Here is a 21,152-nt window from a genome sequence, read left to right as displayed (position 1 = left end):
GTTTTTTTCAATGTCTGACATCAATGTTGATTGCAATCTTCAGCCTGACAGTATCACAATGTTGATTCAATCCCTTTTTGCTATCTGGGTTGTTGTAGTAGAATGTGATGTCTTTCAGGGTTATTTTCCACCAGGCATCTGGTGGAAATTCACAACAGCATTTTTGGGCAGAGAAGAAGATGTAGATGAAAATGAAGATAGCTTATGAGTTAATATCTCTTACAAACTTATGTTTTTTAAAATCATTTATTAATTTGAGTAAAGACAATGCATGTTACTGCAACAACCAAAGAGCTGCTGTATCTCGGAAACACTTTGGATTAAAAGTGTATGAAAATGTGAGTCATCTCACCACAAAACCAAACTGATTGGACTTTTACTTTGAACAACCCAATGGAACTTTACCGTACCTGTCATGTTGTAGTACTGGAGAACGGTCTTGGTCTTGTCCACCCCCAAATATACATTACATATTTCATATTTTCTTTCCTAAAGAAGCATTAGTTAAGGGTTGAATCGTTCTAATACAAACTAGAAGTCATTTTTCTATGACCTACATTTTTTGTGAGAGCAAAGTCCTTCCTGCTCAGGTTATTGATCTACGTAAGCAGCACATGGCTAATTAAATATTCATGGGATTTAATAAATTGAAAATGGTCAAAATATGAAATAAAAGTCCAAATAATAGAATGAAGTCATAATTGTGCGATGCAAAATTGAAAATATGAAATGAAAACATGAATAAATATGTTTTCCCACATTTCTTTTGATCTTGTTATTTTTACTCTTTATTTTTTTCACAATTTCGAGTTTCTTGAGTTTGACACCCCTGCATGACAAATAATCTTATTGGATGGATATTTGTATCCCTCATATCTATATTGAACTAAAAACTCACTACATATCCGCATTTGGAGTAAATCTGAGCTGATGAACTCACCTGGCCGTTCTTATGCTTTAACCAGGTGAGTATATAAGCTCAAATTTACTCAAAATGCAGATATCTAGTGAGTTTTTGTTCAACATATGGGCGTTACAAAGATCTGTCCAGTTAGGTGAACTTGTCTGATCATGGTGGGTTCCTTGTAAGAATGTGGGTCATTGAGGATGCACAACAGGAAAAAAAAAATCACAACCCATCTTTAAGGGTTTAAAAGCAAAGGAAACATGACTTCACATTCATAGAGCCTGCTTGACAGAAGTTTGGGAAAATTATTTCCTCTTAAGAAGGGGGAAAGAGAGTACATATACACTTATCATATAGAAGGAGAGACAGAGGATCATTTGAGCCTCTGTCCCGATGTAACTCAGTTCACCTGTGAAATATAAAAACAATACTACGATTCAAAACACATCCAGCACTCCTGTAATAAAAAAACAGCCACACTTTGGTTCTGGGAAGGTTCACCACTGTTCCCAAGTTTTCTCCCTTTGTGGATAATGGCTCTGACCGTGGTTCACTGGAGTCCCAAAGCCTTGGAAATGGCTTTGTAACCTTTTCCAGACTGATAGATTTCAGTCCCTTCATTAGGGCCCAAGCACCGCAGTGCAAGAGCCCTACTGTGTCTGTAGGAATCCTGTTTTTTGGGTCACAACTTTTGCATTATTGGGGGCTTTAACATGCTCCAAAACTCACGAAATTTGGTGGCTTGTTAACCTGTCAATAGGAAACCTTTGAGAAAAGGCAGGGGCTTTGCAAAAAACTCGGAGAGTGATAGGATGAACGCTCTGTCTGTCACATCTCTACGGGCCAATCAGAGCAACAAAACACATGACGTAGCCACTACTGAGCTGCGCGTGCGCAGCTACTGAGGAATAATGCGAAACATGGCAACTATAGACATGTCAGTACTCGACTTTTGTTGTTTTTGAAAAGAAAACAACTCACTGCTGTTCTTTGTTCTTCTTTTAATGAAGAAATGTCGTCAAGTCCTGATAAAACGTACCCTTTACCAGCATCCACACTAATCTCTTCCTCCATAACTGCACCAGCTCTTGCTGCTGCTTGTTTACGTCACGACTCTGCAGCACCTGAAAGTACTGCCCCTCGTGGCTGATTGGTCCTGTCACTTTCTAACCGGGCCCAAACGGTTCAGATGGGAGCTTTGCAAGATGGATTCACCAGTGAAAAACAAGGAAACGGGCGTATCTATCTGCTTTGCAAGGTTAGTGGCTTGTTGGGTCCTGATGAAAAATTTCATTTTCTGGTGGTTCTATTCATCTCGCTCAAAAAATGACCTACAGGTTTGAGCAACATGCATGAAACTTGGTACACATATGTATCATGACTAGATGAACAAAAACCCTCTTGGGACCATCCTCTTAAATGCACAGGAAGTGATATCATAAAGGAAAAGTGTCCAAATTTGGCCGTTTTTCAGTCAATTTACAGTCCTCACATTTGAACGAACTCGTCCAAGGGGACTTATCTCCAGACTGGTATTTCCTGAAACTAGACAAAATGGAGACCTCAGCTTGTGCTCTGCAGGAGTTTTCACCAGGGGGCGGGGCTGTTATAAGGCCCCAAGCTTTGACAACCACTTTTTCACCATTTTTCTCTAAAAACATGATATAAAAACGACAATTATCATCCATAACTTTTCAGTGCTTACACTAATCATCACCACAGTTCTCACAGATGATCACACACGGAGCCTCTATCAAGTCATGCACCAACATCAGAAATCAATAACTCCGCCCCCTTCTGACAAAAAAAATAATAATTTTGCCACTTTTTCAACTTTTCTTACTTTAAAAATTCAGCCCCCAAACACCTTACAACTTAGGCAGATGATCTTCGGGCAGGACATGCAGCATGACCACACCTACAAAAAAGCCTCTTGGACCCATGCCAAAAGCCCATCAGGAAGTTCACTGGCTCTGCCCAATTTCAAAATAATGCCTCTTTTTGGACATTTATTCACTGAAAACTGATGGGTTTTTTTTAACTTATCGTGCTCTGACTTTGACCTGAACTCCTCAATATCTGTCCCAACATGGACATGTTTCATTAACAGATGCCCCAGCGGCCATGATGGCCGTTTTGATCGTTCACCATTGGACAGGAAGTGGGTCATTTCTGTATTATTCTTACTGTGTTGAGCCTATCATGCTCTGGTTTTGACTTCTTTTCCTCAATATCCATCCCAACATTGACAAGTCTCATTTCCGGATGCCCCAGTGACCATAGCGGCCATTTTGATTCCACCACCTATTGTAAGACACCAGTAGCACCTCAAAAATTGAATGTCCATTTTTTTTTTTTTTAATGACAAATAGTCCTTCCCTGATTAATTTAACATATCAGCATCCACCTTTGTCACTCTGCCACCTACTGTTGAGGGGCAGTATTACCTCATAAAAAAGTGCACCATACTGCCTTTTTTACATGATGACACTCAAAGGACCATCTCCATGGTCTCTCTGCCATGCTACAATGCAAGAGTTTGCTAACACCCAACTATTCACACATACCAGCGCTTCAGACACACCCCGACATGCACCGGGGCGCGAGGGCCCCTCAGTGCTGCTTGCAGCCCTAGTTTGTTCTTGAATTTCTTTGGATGGTGGCATGGCGTGTTTTTTTTTTTTTTTTTCTGAGATCTTGTAGCCTACTTCACTTTGTCTGACAGCTTCTATTTAAGGGATTTTTTCATTCAGCTAATCTGGCGGTTATCAGTCCTGATTGTGGCCAGTGAAATTGAACTCAGTTTTCCAAGAACTGTGGTTAATCACAGTTAACTCAGGATTTAACAAGGGGGCAAGTACTCCCCCCCTTAAAAATTAAATAATCATTCAAACACTGCATTTTCTATTTACTTGGGTTAAATAAATTGGTTTGATGATCCCAAACATTTAAGTGTGATAAATATGCAAATACATCAGGAATCAGAAAGGGGGAAATACTGTAAAGGAGCACTGACTAACACAGGAAGCACACAGATTCAGAGAGGCAGTGACTGGTGCGTTAGAAACCTGCACAGTCGTCCTGCTGTGTGTCCTTGAGTAAGACATGGAACCTTGAGACTCGCCGAAGTCTGTCCTCTCTGCACTGACGCTGATATAGTCTAATACAGCTCAAAGTGACCTGGATAAATGTAAATTACAGCTAGTTATATAACAGAAAACAATGAATTATGTCATTACACTAAACAGTGGAAGTATCTGTTAATCCCGGTATTAACTGTTAATCCACTGGCTTTAAAGGATACACAAAGACAAAATCCCAATCTGGTGAGTATCTGTCAGCAGCAGCATGGATGTCATCAGGACATGCAGTCAAATATGTCATTCATCACTACTGTAGATCAGCACAGAGGCTGATTAGTTCATACATGTAATAATTCAGATGACAGAAACAACATGCAGAATATCTGCTCTGAAATACCTACAAATTCACAAAGTGACCATCCCCATGTTCCAAACTTTTCTTACAGTGTCTAAAAAAAAGTTTTCAAACACAGACAAATTCTTATTTTTATTGTTGTAACAGGATGTGTTTGTCATGGAAGCTTCCAGGCTGCAGGTTTGATCAGAGTTCAGACCAGCACCGCCCACCTCCTCCTCAATACTGCTGTCCATAAAAACGGCTGATGCACATCAGGAATTTATCTAGGACATGTTTCTGCATACATTTCACATAATAAAGGAGAAATTCACAAAAATGAGACAAGAGTTAGAAACTAGCAATCACTATGAACGTTCTGTGCAGCTCATCAGCTGGTGCTCTGTGATTAAACTGTTGAACTCCATGGTTCCTGTCAGACTCAGTAGCTGAGAAGGTCTGAGTCAGGATTTCACACTGCATCAACTATTTCCGAACAACAGTGTCACATCACACTTTAGAAACCATAAATATCACACATTTGTCTGAAATGCACAGATTTCTATTTATTTTTATTCTTTCACTTCAGGAGATAGTAGGCTGTGTTTTCTCTTTCCTTTTTCATTTTGCATGTTTTTTTTCCTCGTCCCTCCCCTCATCCACGAACAGCTGAAACCTCGTTTCTGTCTCTCTCCCTGTCTCTCCCCTACTCTCCCAAAAAAAAGAAAAACTCCTAATCAGCTAAAAAACACCTACATTTCTCTCCCACTCATCTCCATAAACTCCAAATCCATAAATACCTTTCTAAAAACCGCTAACGACTTTGAGCTCCAACTCAGCAAATGGAATGGCGTTGAGCTCCGCCCCCCAAACTCAACTCAGCCAATGGAATGCCGACGTTAAGTGGCATTGAGCTCCGCCCCAATCTGCACACTGCAGTCAGGGCTACTTGACATTTTTGGTTTCACAGTCACATTGGTTGGTTTTCGGGCAACCAGAGCAGTTGGCAGCCAGAAAGATGCACTCTTCATTTATATCTTGGACTTTAAGTGTTTTTCACAATTAAGTTGACAACATATGTTGAAACCTATGAAAACAAAGAAGATGGATGGTCCAGGACGCCTCTGAGAGAAAGAACTGGAAATTTCAATCCAGAAAAACCTAAAAAAGGTAAAAAAGAAGACCTCAGTCTCAACTACAACTCCTGGCTAGCTTAAAAGCTAACAACAACTGGCCAATAACTGCCACAGAACACTGCCTGATCAACAGGAGACTACTGAATGCTACCTACTGAGGTAGCATAGGGCGGCGCGTACGAACGCAGCAGCCCGGCGCTCCATCACTAGCAGCCAAACCAAACCCTACACTTACACCAGAACCGACAGCGTGCCCATGGAGTTTACATCTTTACCGACGGAGATTATCCGGAGAACGGGGCGCTCTGAGACTGAAAGGAAGAGGACGTGGAGCAGCACGACACCTACAGCTGGTGGGGAGGAGGCAGGGACGGCGTTATGTGAGAAGGCAGAAACGGGGCAAACAAGCCGGGCAGCAGGCTAGGCTAAGAGCAGCCCCACACAAACCAGCCGTACCAAGCATCTTTCTCGTGGGTGCCCGCTCCCTCGCCAGCAGGATGGATGACATGTGGCCGTGGATTTCTAACCACCGCTTGCACAACTGTGTTTGCTGCTACAGAGGAGACTGCCAAACAAAATTTTGTTGTGTTTTTACAATGCAATGACAATAAACGTCTGTCTGTCCATCCGTCCGTTAAAACGAGCTAATATTTCTGTAATTGTAAAATGTCTCAGTTTCATCATCTGATGTGTTGTTTATGCTCTACTGTGAATAAAATATGATTTTATGAGATTCGACAACCATTGAATTGTTTCATTTACATTTTACACAGCACCCCAACTTTTTTTGGAACCTGGTTTGTAGAATTTAAAAACGTGGTGCTCTGATGTCCAGATTTAGACTCAACAACAGCACTAAATCTCCATATAATAAAGCTTTAAATGATACAGCCATAAAAAGGCTTCAGTAAAGTGGAGTTTGGAGCTCTCTATGAAATATTCAATAATTCATTTAACAGCTATGATATCAAACCTGTTGGTCCTGACTGTGTGAAGGACTGGAGTGAACATGTGAGCAGGACTCTCTGATTTAGACTTCAGTCTACCTCAGAGCTCCTGAAAACCTCTCCTCACTGATAAGACTGAGCTCAAAATCACAATTGAACAGTCATTTCTCTATCAAAGTTATCTCCTGGAGTTAAAAGTTTGAAATGAGCATGATTCATAACATAAAATCGATGACAGCCACAATAGTACAGGTAGGTCAGCATTGGAGCTGTAATTATTTGGTTCTTTTGGCTCTCAGGTACTTAAGAGGGGCTCTTTGCATGCTGCTCTCACACCCCCCTTTGGTTTCCTAGGCAACCCTGCAGAGGATGCGAGAAGATTTGCATTCTCTTTGACATATATGTTGGACATGTAACTTTAATGGTCGCTTCATTTAACAAGCACAGTCCCTTACAGACAAAAAGCCTCCTCTCAGCGTTCACGCTGTCACCATGTTGATCTGCTTTCTTCTGCTTACGTAACGGGGGGTGTGGGTGGGTGGAGTGGGCTGGGGCTCACAGGGATGCTTCCTCTGTAGCTGTGCTTCTTTGGGGAGCGATTATTCCAGCTGCATCCCCTCCTCCACAGTGACTAAGGTGCCAGCTAATCCCTCTATCTCCCAGCACATGCAGGCTACCAATTACTGGTAAAATGTCGACTGAAGCTCGCTCTGGCTCCCCCCTCCCTCCAACTCCGTCAACTCCATGAGTGATGTTAGGAGGAGAGATGGCTTTTTGGACCACGGATGTTCTATGTGACGGTAAAATTTCATTTCAGACTGGCTGGCTAAAGTTAGAAAAACACCAGAGAACTTTCAAAAAATAAGAACAACTTCTTTACCGTGGCTAAAATACGCCATCCACATGTAAACAATGTCAGCTTGGTTTCCTGTTAGCAGCACCCGTCTTTGGTCCTCCTTTCAGCAACAAGCCTGGGCTAAATCCAGCTACACTCCAGTCCACATATCAGTTAAACTGGCAAAGATACTTCCAACTTTACCTCTGTTTTCTAGATTAACACGCCAACCTGCCAATGTTGATTCACACAGCTGTTTAAATTTTAGTCTTCAGGTGAAAATGTTCTTTAGTTCAAGCCAGCTGACTCGTTTCAGCCCGTCTTAGATTTAGTCAACAGAAACTCAAACAGTCATAGTGATTATATTTAGGTCTTTATTTGAAGATGAAACATTTATTCTCTGCCTGAATCTGGTACCACATCCTTCTAGTACGTTCTAACCACTCTGGATCCCTGGTTTCCTCAGCTGTGAGGAGGTAGAGCCACAGATGTGCTGTGTTTTTGATAGATTTACCCAGAGAGGACAAATGTCATGCAGTTTGAGTGCCTGACAAAAACTACATCACATTTTAGTCTCTTTCATAAAAAACTAAAAGGAACAGAGTTTTTATCATCAAAGATCTCCTTTTGCTCATTTTTGTCTCATCTTTCTCATGGAATAATGAGTTTTTAGTGGATGAAAAAAACATAGACATAAACATAGTCAAGAAATCCTCATGTAGTCACAGACATACTTCTTCTTCTTCTATGGTAACCTGTTGTCCACAGCATCTGATCAGACCGTCAGATTATTTCACCTGACCTAGGATGAGTGCAGAGTCCAGGAAGAGAGTCCTCACCCCACCTACTGAGTGAAAACTTGACTTCTAAGTACATGTCTGGGCCACAACAGTCGTTCTTATGCACGCCTGCTCTCTCTGAGTTCCCCTGACATTCCTGCACGCGCCATGAAGTGGTGCATCTCCCTGCGTAATTATGACCGAGCACGTGAAATTAATGGGTTTCACTCTCTGAAATGAGTAACTAAAAATATTGAACCTTTTCATGATACTCTAATTTTTTTAGATGTACCAGTATTTCCATGACTTTACTCCATGCACCTTTTCTGAGCCAACAATCCTCGGTCTTCATTTTTCTCAGTACAATGGTGGATTTTGATCGTCTTCTCCCTCCCGGTCACAGTCCAGAGTCTCTCAGTGAACAAATGAATGTGCCGACATTAGTTTCCATGGAGATGCCATGAACAACAAGCCTGAATGTGACTTTAAAAAAGTTCAGAAACAATCACTCCAGCAGCCTCCCCCTCTCCCCACGGCACGCTGAACCAGGGAAACAGGATGAATCAGAGCCTGCTTCAGTGTTAACTCCACTGATTTGAATCCTCCTCTCACTTTTCCCTCAAATTGGAGTCAAACCTAAGTGGAGTTCTCCGCCCACTCTCTAATGCTCCTCTGAATGCAGAGCTGCTTTCAACAGTCAGTCTCCACCAGTGTTTACTCCAGGATCAGGGGTTAGACAGAGACCAGCCCAGCTCCTAACATCTCCAGCACAAGAAAATAAAGAAACCTCCATCTTACTTTAACCCTTACCTTACCTACTCTCCAGCCCCCTCACCATACCTGCCAACATTCCTGCCCTCCTCCAGTTTGGTTGTTTCCTCTGGGAAACCTGTGAACTTTTCATGGCCTGTCTATTAACAGGCTAATTTACACATGGATTTGCATGTAGTAGGGCTGGAAAAATAATCTAATTGCTATTTTTTTCCCCAGTACTGCCAATGCCATTTGACATGCGACTATTCCTTAAGTTCCTTATTTTGTGTTTTTTCCAACAAACACAAGCAATAATCATCAACGAGCGTCATCACCAACATAATATTAGATAAAACTAGAGCTGAACACTTTCCAAAAGATCTAATTGTGATGATTTTGACTCGTTTTGCAAATGGGATAGGAATTGATGTATTGGAGGGAGTTACAATTTTCATGTCATTCTCATATTTAATAAGAAAAATTTTCCAAAAAGTAGGATTTTTTTTTAGACTATTCCAAAAAGTTACCTGTGGATATTGAATGATCTGTAATGCATAACATCTCTGCTGCTGCAGAAAGCAAGTTTTAAAGTGTGATTTGACACAAATTTCAGGTTAAAGAAACGTTGCACCTTCTGTGATTAGAAAATTGCAGCAGGCCATATTGCAATTTAATTTAATTTTTGATTAACTGCCCAGCCCTAATATGAAGTGTATGTACCATACAGTACACTCACAATCCACTTCTACACCCCAGCCCTTCTCTGTCTCTGCTACCTGGAAACCCAAACCTGATTCAAGCAGGTAAACTCTGCAGGTCAGACCAGATGAGATAACAGCAGCATGAGGGAGCTGAAAATGTCAGGAAACAATATTCAGGTTTGTCATCTACATGATTGTCACTGCATCCCAGTGTTCATTTTAGCAGCTATTTTTAATTTTAGTCTTAGTTTTAGTCTTTAGACTAAATGCATTTTAGTTTTAGTCACATTTTAGTCATTTCTATCTGGTACTAAATCATGGTAGTGTGTTCTCTGCCAAACCTGGGGTCCCTGCTTTCTACAGCTGAGAGGCAGAATAGATACAGATGTACTGTCTTTTGACAGATTTACCCACAGTGGAGGAATATCAGGGATTTTGAATGTCTGACCAAAACTACATCACATTTTAGTCTAGTTTTAGTCATCTTCACAAAAACTGAACTTAGTTTTTGTCAGTTTTAGTCATCACAGATCTATTTTTGTTAGTCTTAGGCAGAATCCCATTTCTCCCCTTAACCCTCAATCTAAACCCTCAGTCTTAAAATGCATGCTCCTGCAAAGTGTCAGGGCTGTCCCAGTTCTACAGAGAGTTGAGTTGAGGGGCGAGTTTGAGGGCTTTATCTCCCTCAGTTCTGAGATGTTCCTGGAGCTCCCTTGGTTTTGAGGGTTACCACTCAAAGAAAGATGGCGGTGAATACGGGGAAGAAATCGAGCTACAAATGTAAAATATATTTGTTAATAGAGATCTAAAAATTACGAATTACGATCTTAGTTTAATATTATTTTATTAATATTATTTTATGGATTATTTGTCTTTTTGTAGCGTACAGAGAAAGCACAGGAAGGAGCACCCTCCAAACAAAAAAACTTTTTTAAGGTGCCCGAAGAAAAATACTTACTAAGAAAGGAGAAGTGTCAGCACTCAAAAATGTCTTTTTTGGTAGTTTTATTCAAGGCAGCAAGGTACAACGGGCGCGTTTCGACTTAGTCTTCCTCAGCGTTGTAACATTTACTGTTACTTTAATGATGGTAAGCTGGTAACTGTGCCGTCTCCTTCTTCTTCCTCTGAATTGACAGACCATGCAGTTCTGGCACATTACTGCCCTCTACAGGCGGGAATTGAAACTGCTATTATGGGATGTCCCATTTGTAAGTCACCAGATGGCCCTTATGTTGTTCCCACCAAGCGGTCCGGCTCAGTTTGGTGTAGAATGGCCCGCATGTCTTTACGTTTCCATAGCGCAAAAGTTGGAAAAGGTCCCAAAAAACCGACCTGTATCGTCCCACTTTTCAGCACCCTTCCGTAGGGGTACCAATCCTACCTATCCGTCCCAAAAAGGTGGAGCTACACACAAAAACAGGGGGTTGTACTGATGTCACGTCAGCATGTGACACAGCTGCTCGGCTCCGGGCTTCAAAACACGGAAGTCTGCTCTGTGAGGAGCAGCGAAAACAGGAGAAAAGCAGACTAATATCTGCTTAAATCTGGGATATGTGGAATCAACAGAGATCCAAACTGTTTCCTAGTCTGTGGATGTTGGTATCTGGCCACAAATCAAGTTTCCTGACGTTTATCTGGACCTGATTTTAAGAACACAAAGCAGAGCCTGAAGGCTTGCATCAGCCTGGTCTATCCATGATAGATGTGAAACTAAATTAATGCTGAAGTTCTGTGAATACGAAGCCTTAGATCAGCTGATTCTCTATACTGTAACTAGTTATTCATCTACTTCTTACTTCACTCTGTGGTTGTTGGACGTGTTCGTAAAACTTCAGGCTGCAGACTATTTTAAAACAAAATCAGCACACCCAGGATTTCTGACTTAATCTAGCTTGATTTTAAACACCAGCTAAACTTTTACTTTATTTTTAATGTGGTGAATTCTCACAGTACAGCTCTAAACCTATTTTGTTATATAAACTGTTTTAGACTAGATATATTCACATATTAACGCACCGTTACGACTCAAAACATCTCTGTACACGTATTCCATCAGCTGAGGATCTGGACTGACAGCGGTTAACATCATTAGGATGTAGTTATTTTTTAAAAATCACTTTCAGCTGAAATAAAGCTGTTTACTGCTTATTCCCCACTGATTTCTATCACTTATGCTTTCTATAACTCTGCGGCTGGACCAGCAGACTCACACTCACTGTGACTTCACATTCATTTATTTACATCTCGCCCACCCAGTGAGGGTACAGGTGTCTGTGGAAACGCTAACTATTTTAGGGTTTAGCGTACCAAACCATACCAAACCATACCAAACCATACTGAGTCAAACTGGACCCCCTGATGGAAACACGGCTTAACCCTCGGTTTTGAGGGTTGAGTTAGGACTGAGAGTTGAGCTTGAGAGTAAGAATGAGGGTAAAGGGGAGAATTGGGATTCAGCCTTAGTCTAGTTTTATCTCATGGAAAAAAGGCTGTCCACGAATAGTTTCAGTCATAGTTTTAGTCGTCAGAATTAACACTGCTGCATCCTTCCTTACATTATCACAACACTTGATCCTGATGTCCATATAACATTCAGCGCCATGGTGAGGTAAATGTGTGATTAAAAACGGTGGACCAGAGAACGTGATGGGTGAAGGTCACACTGTCAGGATTTCATCTGTGGTGGAAGCGTCACAGACAACAGAGTTCAACCATGTTCAGGTTTTATATGAAGAGTTTTCAAAAACAGCACAGCCCCAATATTTCCTGCTGAGCTAAAAATAGTAAAGTAGAAACTTGGGTCATTTTTATATGGGCGTTATTAGAGCTAAAAAAAAACATTTAGGCTTTTATTTAAAATAAATAATTAGAATAATTTTTTACTCATCACAATAAGAGCATCAAATATTCCAGAACACAGAAAATGAAGAGTAAGACCTGAAAAATAGCCTTGTGACCCCTGAGAGCATAAACACCCCATCTCTCATATTCTAAAACCTTAATGATGGCAGGTATGATCATGTTTAATCCTGCAGAGTAAAATGTCACATCCTCTGGTAGGAAACCAAGTTAGAGACAGAGCTGAAAAAATAATCTTATTGCAATGTTTTTTTCCCATCATTTTTTGATTCAATTTACATTTCTTATTAGGTTCCTCAACTTGTGCAGTTTTCAACAAAATCAAGCAATAAATCACTCTACATCATAACCTACTATCAGTCAGGAACACTCATCATACATTTAACCATTTGTGACCAAAGCTGGTAAAAAGTCCTTCAAGTCGTCCGAGGTCATTTTTGAGCTTTTACACATTATGAAAGCGTAGATTCCAAGCTTTCTAATGGTGTATCATACACCTTAATCTGAGCATATTTTACAAAGATATGCTCATATGAATATTAACTTCTAGTTCCTGTTTGTTCTGAGAAAAACAGGCTCAAAGTTTCATGACTTCTCCTACCTTCAGGCAGGCCAGGTGATGGGTGTGAACAATAGGGCCACATTTACATAAAGTCCACCCAAACCAAGCTTCTGAATCGGACTGGTGACGCTCATCAAAATATTCCTATAGGAAATCAGCCGTCATCAAACTTTCACTGTCGAGTGATCTTGAAGTTGTCTGAAGTCTGTTGATAATTCTTGCTGCTTCTTCATCGTCTCTTCTACTTTTCTCCACTGCAGGGTGCATCTTGAGGCTTGTTGTTAAAGGTGATAACTAGAAACAGCTGTAGTTACGTGCTGAGGGGGGTGGCGTTTGAGCCATGCGGTGTTTGTTATTGTCCATCTCAATTGGCGAAACTAGGGACAATGGCAGACTGAGTGGCCAATTATCACCCCGCAGTTTCGCTTTCCCCTCCCCTCAATATCCTTGCAGCAACTGCGAGAATAGGGCATTTTAAAACACAAAATTAACACTTTTAAATATCACATTTGTGTTACTTTTTTCATCAAAAGAGTAGTTTAAATGTCGGACTTGCATAAAAAGAGAAAAAACGAAAAATGATCATTCTGAAGAAAATGACTTTGTATCCATTTTTCTCAGCCAGTGGAATGCCGACTTGCAGGCACTCTATCTGGCTTCGGTCACATTTTATTGCTAAATGGATATATTTTAACCTCTTGGAGAATGCTCCGCTCTAAAGAAGCTCCCTGGGTTAATAAAGCAGCTGCATTGACTTACCAGGGAGTGCATGGCTAGAAACCCCCAAATGTACGGATGCACTAATGACAATGTGTGCTGAGAACAAAGAAATGATTTTAGAAGCAATTTATCAACAGTAGCATGAATCTGAAAATGAGGGTGCAACGAACTTTAAGCTATAGACGAGGCAGCTGGGGTGGAGGAGTCGAAGCTTTATGCCATAAAGGAGGAGGCTGGGGTGGAGGAGATGAAGTTTTATGCTATAAATGAGGGGGCTGGGGTGGAGGAGGTGAAGCGTTGAGCTATAAAGAAGGAGGCTGGGGAGGAGGAGGTGAAGTTTTAGGCTATAAAGGAGGAGGCTGGGGTGGAGGAGGTGAAGTTTTAGGCTATAAAGGAGGAGGCTGGGGTGGAGGAGGTGAAGCTTTATGCTATAAAAGAGGGGGCTGGGGTGGAGGAGGTGAAGCTTTATGCTATAAAGGAGGAGGCTGGTGTGGAGAAGGTGACACTTTATGCTATAAAGGAGGAGACTGGTGTGGAGAAGGTGACACTTTATGCTATAAAGGAGGAGGCTGGTGTGGAGGAGGTGACACTTTATGCTATAAAGGAGGAGACTGGTGTGGAGAAGGTGACACTTTATGCTATAAAGGAGGAGACTGGTGTGGAGGAGGTGACACTTTATGCTACAAAGGAGGAGGCTGGGGTGGAGGAGGTGAAGTTTTAGGCTATAAAGGAGGAGGCTGGGGTGGAGGAGGTGAAGTTTTAGGCTATAAAGGAGGAGGCTGGGGTGGAGGAGGTGAAGCTTTATGCTATAAAAGAGGGGGCTAGGGTGGAGGAGGTGAAGCGTTGAGCTATAAAGAAGGAGGCTGGGGTGGAGGAGGTGAAGCTTTATGCTATAAAGGAGGAGGCTGGTGTGGAGAAGGTGACACTTTATGCTATAAAGGAGGAGACTGGTGTGGAGAAGGTGACACTTTATGCTATAAAGGAGGAGGCTGGTGTGGAGGAGGTGACACTTTATGCTATAAAGGAGGAGGCTGGTGTGGAGAAGGTGACACTTTATGCTATAAAGGAGGAGACTGGTGTGGAGGAGGTGACACTTTATGCTACAAAGGAGGAGGCTGGGGTGGAGGAGGTCAAGCTTTAAGCTATAAAGGAGGAGGCTGGATTGGAGGAGGTGAAGCTTCATGCCAAAGCGGAGGAGGCTGGGGTGGAAGAGGAAAAGCTTTATGCTAAAGAAGAGGAGGCTGGGGTGGAGGAGGTGAAGCTTTATGCTATAAAGGAGGAAGCTGCGGTGGTGGAGGTGGAGCTTTAAGATTTAAAGGAGGAGGTTGGGGTGGAGGAGGTGAAGCTTTAAGCTAAAAAGAAGGAGATGGGGGAGGAGGTGAAGCTATAAGCTAAAAAGGAGGAGGCTGGAGTGAAGGAGGTGAAGCTTCATGCCATAGCGGAGGAGGCTGGGGTGGAGGAGGTGAAGCTATGAAGGAGGAGGCGGGGGGATGAAGCTATAAAGGAGGAGGCTGGGGTGGAGGAGGTGAAGCTTTATGCTATAGAAGAGGAGGCTGGGGTGGAGGAGGTGAAGCTTTATGCTATAGAAGAGGAGGCTGGGGTGGAGGAGGTGAAGCTTAATCTATGAAGGAGGAGCCTGGGGTGGATAAGGGAAAGCTTTATGCTATAAAGGAGGAGGCTTGGATGGAGGAGGTGGAGCTTTAAGCTATAAAGGAGGAGGCTGGAGTGGAGGAGCTGAAGCTTTATGCCAAAGCAGAGGCAGCTGGGGTGGAGGAGGTGAAGCTATGAAGGAGGAGGCTGGGGTGGAGGAGGTGAAGCTTTATGCTATAGAAGAGGAGGCTGGGGTTTAGGAGGTGAAGCTATGAAGGAGGAGGCTGTGGTGGAAGAGGGAAAGCTTCATGCTATAAAGGAGGAGGCTGGGGTGGAGGAGTTGAAGCTGGCTAGAAGCTGACTACAGCTGAGGGTATGAACAAACGCTAAGTTTCATCAATATTAGTTAGAATGAACTTATTTCTGCTCATATTGCTAATTTCATACCCATTGCTTTATTGAAGGGATTATCATTTTTTGCCACTCATTTTGACTAACAAAAACAAACATAAAACTCAAGAAGGAGAATTCTTGTAATCTGTTAAAAACTAGAAAAGCACTCGGAGAGCGCAGACCTCCACCATTAGCCCTATCTCCCAATACTAAAGAATCCTGAAAAAATTCCTGGATCCAGATGGTGATCCGGATCAGTCCCAAAATCTAATCAGTTCTTCCTTATGACATTTCTGACATGTCCTGAAAATTTCATCAAAATCTGTGTATAACTTTTTGAGTTATGTTGCTAACAAACAAACTAACTAACCCTGCCGACCACATAACCTCCTGAAAATTGACACTTGAATTATTGCATAACGTGCATAAAATTTCTGCTGCAAAAAAACCCAAATGATTTTATTAAACTGCTATTTCGGACAAATTTCAGGTTAAAGAAATATTGCAACTTTTTATTGTATATGGCAATGAGCCATATCATGATATAAGCTAATTTGTGATTAAATGCCTGGCCCTTGTTAGAGATTTCATCAAGAAACTATTAATCCTGGTATTTGTTTAGAATTAGTTCTTTCTTTAGCTACACGGGTACTTTACCTAGTGTTTGGGAAAAGATTTGCTTTTATTTTGAAGGAAAAAGGAAATTCTGGTGGGTAACTACATTTACTTAATCACAGAGAAAAGGACTCACTATGGATAGATATCAGGAGAGGAGGGTGGCACTTTCTTCCAAGCGGAAAGGGCCAAAGGAACCTGGGGGCGGGGCTAACTCCCCACATGACATCATGAGAGGAAAATCTGAGAACGGTTTGTTTTAGCACACATTTACTGAAGGTGGAGAAGGGGGGGTGGGGTTCTGATTCTGTGGACAGGCCAGGGGCACATATCTTTGTTACAAAAGCCTGAAAAAAAATTTATTTTGCATTATATGTGACCTTTTAAATGACTATAATTGGACATTTCAAAGTTTTCTCTTTAAAATAAGGATAGAAAGAAAAATGAAAGATGAATTTATTAGTAGGATTAAATTCATATAGCACCATTTCCACTACTAAGATTTCATATAAAGAACAATATTTGGGGTTTTGCATTTTTCTGTCATAAAGAGAAAAGATGAAGACAGCAGCACAGCGTCTACACCTCATCTTTTTAACAGGGACAGCAGAGAACAACTTCTTCATCTATGAACTTTGAACTTTGAACTATGAACCATTTAAGATGATCGCCATGTTGTTAAAATGCTGTTCTGCAGCACACTGAGCATTTCTGCCTGCTACTCTGGATCTCTGACTTTACGCTTAAACGACACAAGTGTCTGAAGACGTCCTGCACATATTCAGTCCAATCTAGTCCAGCATTCATCAGGTCAGACCTCTGATCCCTGGGAAGCCTGCTGATCTCACAGATACAGAGCCCTCACTGTGGTTTGAGTCCTTGTCTAGTTTGTTCACCACGCTGGCTGTTTAAAACTCTGCACATAGTTTGAAGCATGCTGACCCGCTGCACCACAACGCCAGCTGCAGCCGTCTGTGACCAGAGCACTCAGACACTTCCAGAGTGCACCGTCAGCACTAATAGTGACGTGTATTCAGTAACCTCTGGTGTTAAAGTTGGTGATTAAAGCCCACCGGCTATGAGAAGAACCCTTTTATAATAGATTTAATAACCTCCATGATGGGTCAGGTGTGCAGAATCAAAAAGGTCTGTGCATGTGTTTGTTTGTGCTAGCTTACAGGGTCACCTTCATTAGCTCAATCACATTTTCCATCATCCTTTAAAAAATCCAAAAATGACTGAGAAATTTCACTTAGTTTTTTAGATTCTGTTGCTTAAGTTGTGCCTAAAAACAAAGTATGATTAATATGATTTTCAAACTCTAATGTGATCATTTCAAACCTTAACTGCATCCTGATTATTCCTTTGTATTTATCCTTGATTTTAGCAGGACAGACCCACATAGACTGAGCTCTTAACTGGGGGTGGGGGGGTAGGACAGGTCTACAGCAACACAATGGAAGACAGACCAGAAGAAAATTACATAACACAGTTAAAAGAGATAATTACATTTATTTGCACATGTATTCTACCAAAGCCATGCTCCAGATGATAAACCACATTTAAAGCAATAGTAATCAATATCTTAGAGTGGTTCAGAAACTCTGCAGCGTAGCCATCATTGATTCCAAAGTAAAGACAGTCTAACCACATTGGTCTAAACCTTTGTGTGTTTATCAGGGCTGTCAACATTTATCTACAGTCCTATTCCAATTTCATTTATTATTTTTTACAGATTTTGAATTATATTTGATATTCATGACATTTTTTTATTAAAATGTATGTAAAATGTTCAGTTGCTTTAATCCCTGTGTAGTTACACATTTGTCCACTAGAGGACGCTCCAATATTACACCACAGAGTGCAAACACAGCCACCTGCACCATTTAGAGGCCTTTAACAGGTATTTTTAGTACTGACGGTCAACTTAAAAACGAATAAACAGGTTAGAAATTAAATGTCAAACAAAAACGTATTAAGTTGCGCCGCTTACGGTGGTGATGACATCATGTTTATGATGAACCAAACATTAAAAAATGTTGGTACTATCCTGTCTCTACATGTTTTTACCTAAAAATACGAGGCGATCCACGGTTCTGAATCAAGAACAGAGCTTTTGTTCACTATCGTCCCAGCCGTGGAGAAAACCCTCTCCACCCTGACAGAGGTGACCAGGATGCACAGCCTGCCAGCTGGGACAGGAGAGGATACCTGGACCAGGATGTTTTCCACCACGACAGAGGGTTACTGTCATTTGGCGATGTGGTTTTACTCTCGTACATCAGCATCTCTTAATGTAGTGAAGCCTCACTTGCCAAATCACCACCAGCGTGTGCACCAGCTTGGCGATAAACATGGCAGCCATTGGCACCTCTGTGTTTTGGCGTGAAAACTTTATTGTTCATCATGTCACGTGACATGTAACCAAACATTTGGGTGAAGTAGAGGCCAAGGAGAGATGGGAGAGACTGAAGGACAGTTATAAACAGCAAAAATATGTTTAAAACACATTTGAACCGTAACTTCAGCTTTTGAATATGAATGAGTTTTTAAATGTTCGAATTATATTCAAACCAGGAAATTTGTTCCAACAGCCTGAGTGTTTATGAGGAGATCCAGCGTGGGCTCTGGTTGTGTGGCTGACATGTTCACAGATAGACGTCACTAAAGGAGGAAGCTCTTTAATAAATGTGTTAATGCTGCGTGATAAAACCTGAGATCAGACTAAGAGAATCACAGATAATCAGACTGATCAACAGACTAAAAGAATTAAAGAGAAGAATGTTTTTAAAAGACTGAAGAGCATTTAGAAATCTTTATATCGTTGTGGGACTACATTAGAGGTACAGCGTGCTGAATGAATCAGAACCACAGCTTTTAGTTAACTCTCTTCCTGTATACGTGCTTGGAGGCTGGAAACACAAAGGTGGTCTCTGTGAGTCTGTGAGGTTGGCCACGAGGCTGGGAGCAGGGTCAGATCTGTGTGTGGGTGTCTCTGACCTCAGCACTGTAGGAGGAATAACTTAGCTGCTCGTCTGCTCCAACACTGGAGATCTGCTCTGGTGCTGTCGCCATGGGGACCATGCATCACATACATACATTAGACTTACATAACAGAGTGCTGGCATCATTGCTGCTTAGAGCCGTTAACCCTCTGTCTGCCTCATTATTCTTCATCGTTAACGTCTTCATGGTTCTCCTGATTTCGGCTCAGAGCTGAACAAATGGCAGCTTCACATTTCAGTCTGGAGAAATCTGAGGGCTCTGTTCTAGAAAAATCAGCAGCCAGGCTTCTGTGAATCAGAGAGGAGCTGGAGGTAACTGTGGTCCTCTAGCTCCCCCTACTGTTGATCAGAGGACGTTCATATCTAATGGTTGATGGTCTTCATCCAGACTCTTACAGGTCCCACTCATTCCTCTCTATCAGGACCAGATTCACTGATGGAGGCTGCTTTCTACCTTTATCCATCATTAGGCCTATTTGTTGATTGAGCCGACAGATTTTAAAGAATACAGCACCTCCAAATTCTGTTTAACATCTTTTTCACCAACTTACATGAGATGATTCCTTAAACAGCTCTGCTGAGTTATAACGACCGCAGGATCAGATGAGCTTTAGATGATAGATGATGGCAGGTACAAGGTGTGTGACAGGGCAATCTTAGATCATGAAGAAATAATACCAACACTCTACCAAAGCATGAAATCACCATCTCACCTGTTCTAACGCTGCATCTCTATGGTCACTCACTCAAACGCTCTGTGGCAGAGCAGGAATTCATGGAAAATTAAACTTAGCCTTTGAAAGAACTCTGATTGATCTATATAGAACTGCTTCATTTTTCTAAATCATCAGGGTTAAAAAAAAAAACTTTTATTTGCACAGTTTGCCCACATTTTTCCTGATCTCAGGAGACAGCGGGCTGCTGAGAGTCAAACAGAAGAGATCAGCCACACGGCGGTCAGCAGGGGAAGCTCTAATGCAGTCATAATAACTGTACTCTATAACAGCGATACTCAACGCCTGGCTCTACAGCCACATGTGGCTCTTTAGCGATGATCTGTGGCTCCTTTATGTCTAAATCTGAAATATTATTCCCCAGAAAACCTTATTAAAGGGAAACAATGACCTCAAAAATTATCCATTGCAAGTCATTACTTATTTTGTTGACCACACTTATAGAGTTGGCTTTAACTGTCAAACTTAACTGTCAACCTATACTTTCTATCTGTTTATATCCATATCCTTTATTTGCATTTTTTTGCCCTATTTTTCTTTCTTTTTTTTTTGACTCTTTTAATTCATTTTTGCTGTTTTAAGCCCACTTTTGACAACCTCTTGTTGCAACCTTCTGCCCCTTTCTGGTCACTTTTATCCAGTTTTTCACTATTTTTTGCCCCCTGTTGCCTATTTAAGCTGCCTTTTGCCATTAAATGCCACTTTTTGCTATTTTTGCCCATTTTTGCCACTCTTTGCTGTGTTCAGCCCATTTTTCCCACCTTTTTGATGCTTTTTGCCCATTTTAATCAACAACTTTCCAGGGTTTTTGTCATTTTATGTCTATTTTGCCCCTTTCCACCACTTTTATACCACATTTTCTGCCGCTTTTTGACCTTTTTCACCACCTTTGACTTATTTCTATTGCTGCTTCAACACATTTTTGACACTTTTCAGTGTCAGCCAAGATGTTTAAATCAAGACTTCACTAAATTTAAGTCGTGGTATTTATGCCTTTCATTTTATTATAATAAAGTGTTACATTGATAATAGAATTAAAATGTATATTTTATTGTGTCATTCTTTATCTTGCACATTTGAGTTAAGATGAGTGCAAAATTACACATTTTATCCTCTCAGCTAGAGCTGGGCAATTAATGGAAAAATAATCCAAACTGACATTGAGAGCCTCTAAATCAGCGTTACTCAACCCCGCTCAT

The sequence above is a fragment of the Cheilinus undulatus genome, linkage group 12 (assembly GCF_018320785.1).
Source record: "Cheilinus undulatus linkage group 12, ASM1832078v1, whole genome shotgun sequence".
Classification (NCBI taxonomy): domain Eukaryota; kingdom Metazoa; phylum Chordata; class Actinopteri; order Labriformes; family Labridae; genus Cheilinus; species Cheilinus undulatus.
This window is presented reverse-complemented; position numbering follows the sequence as displayed.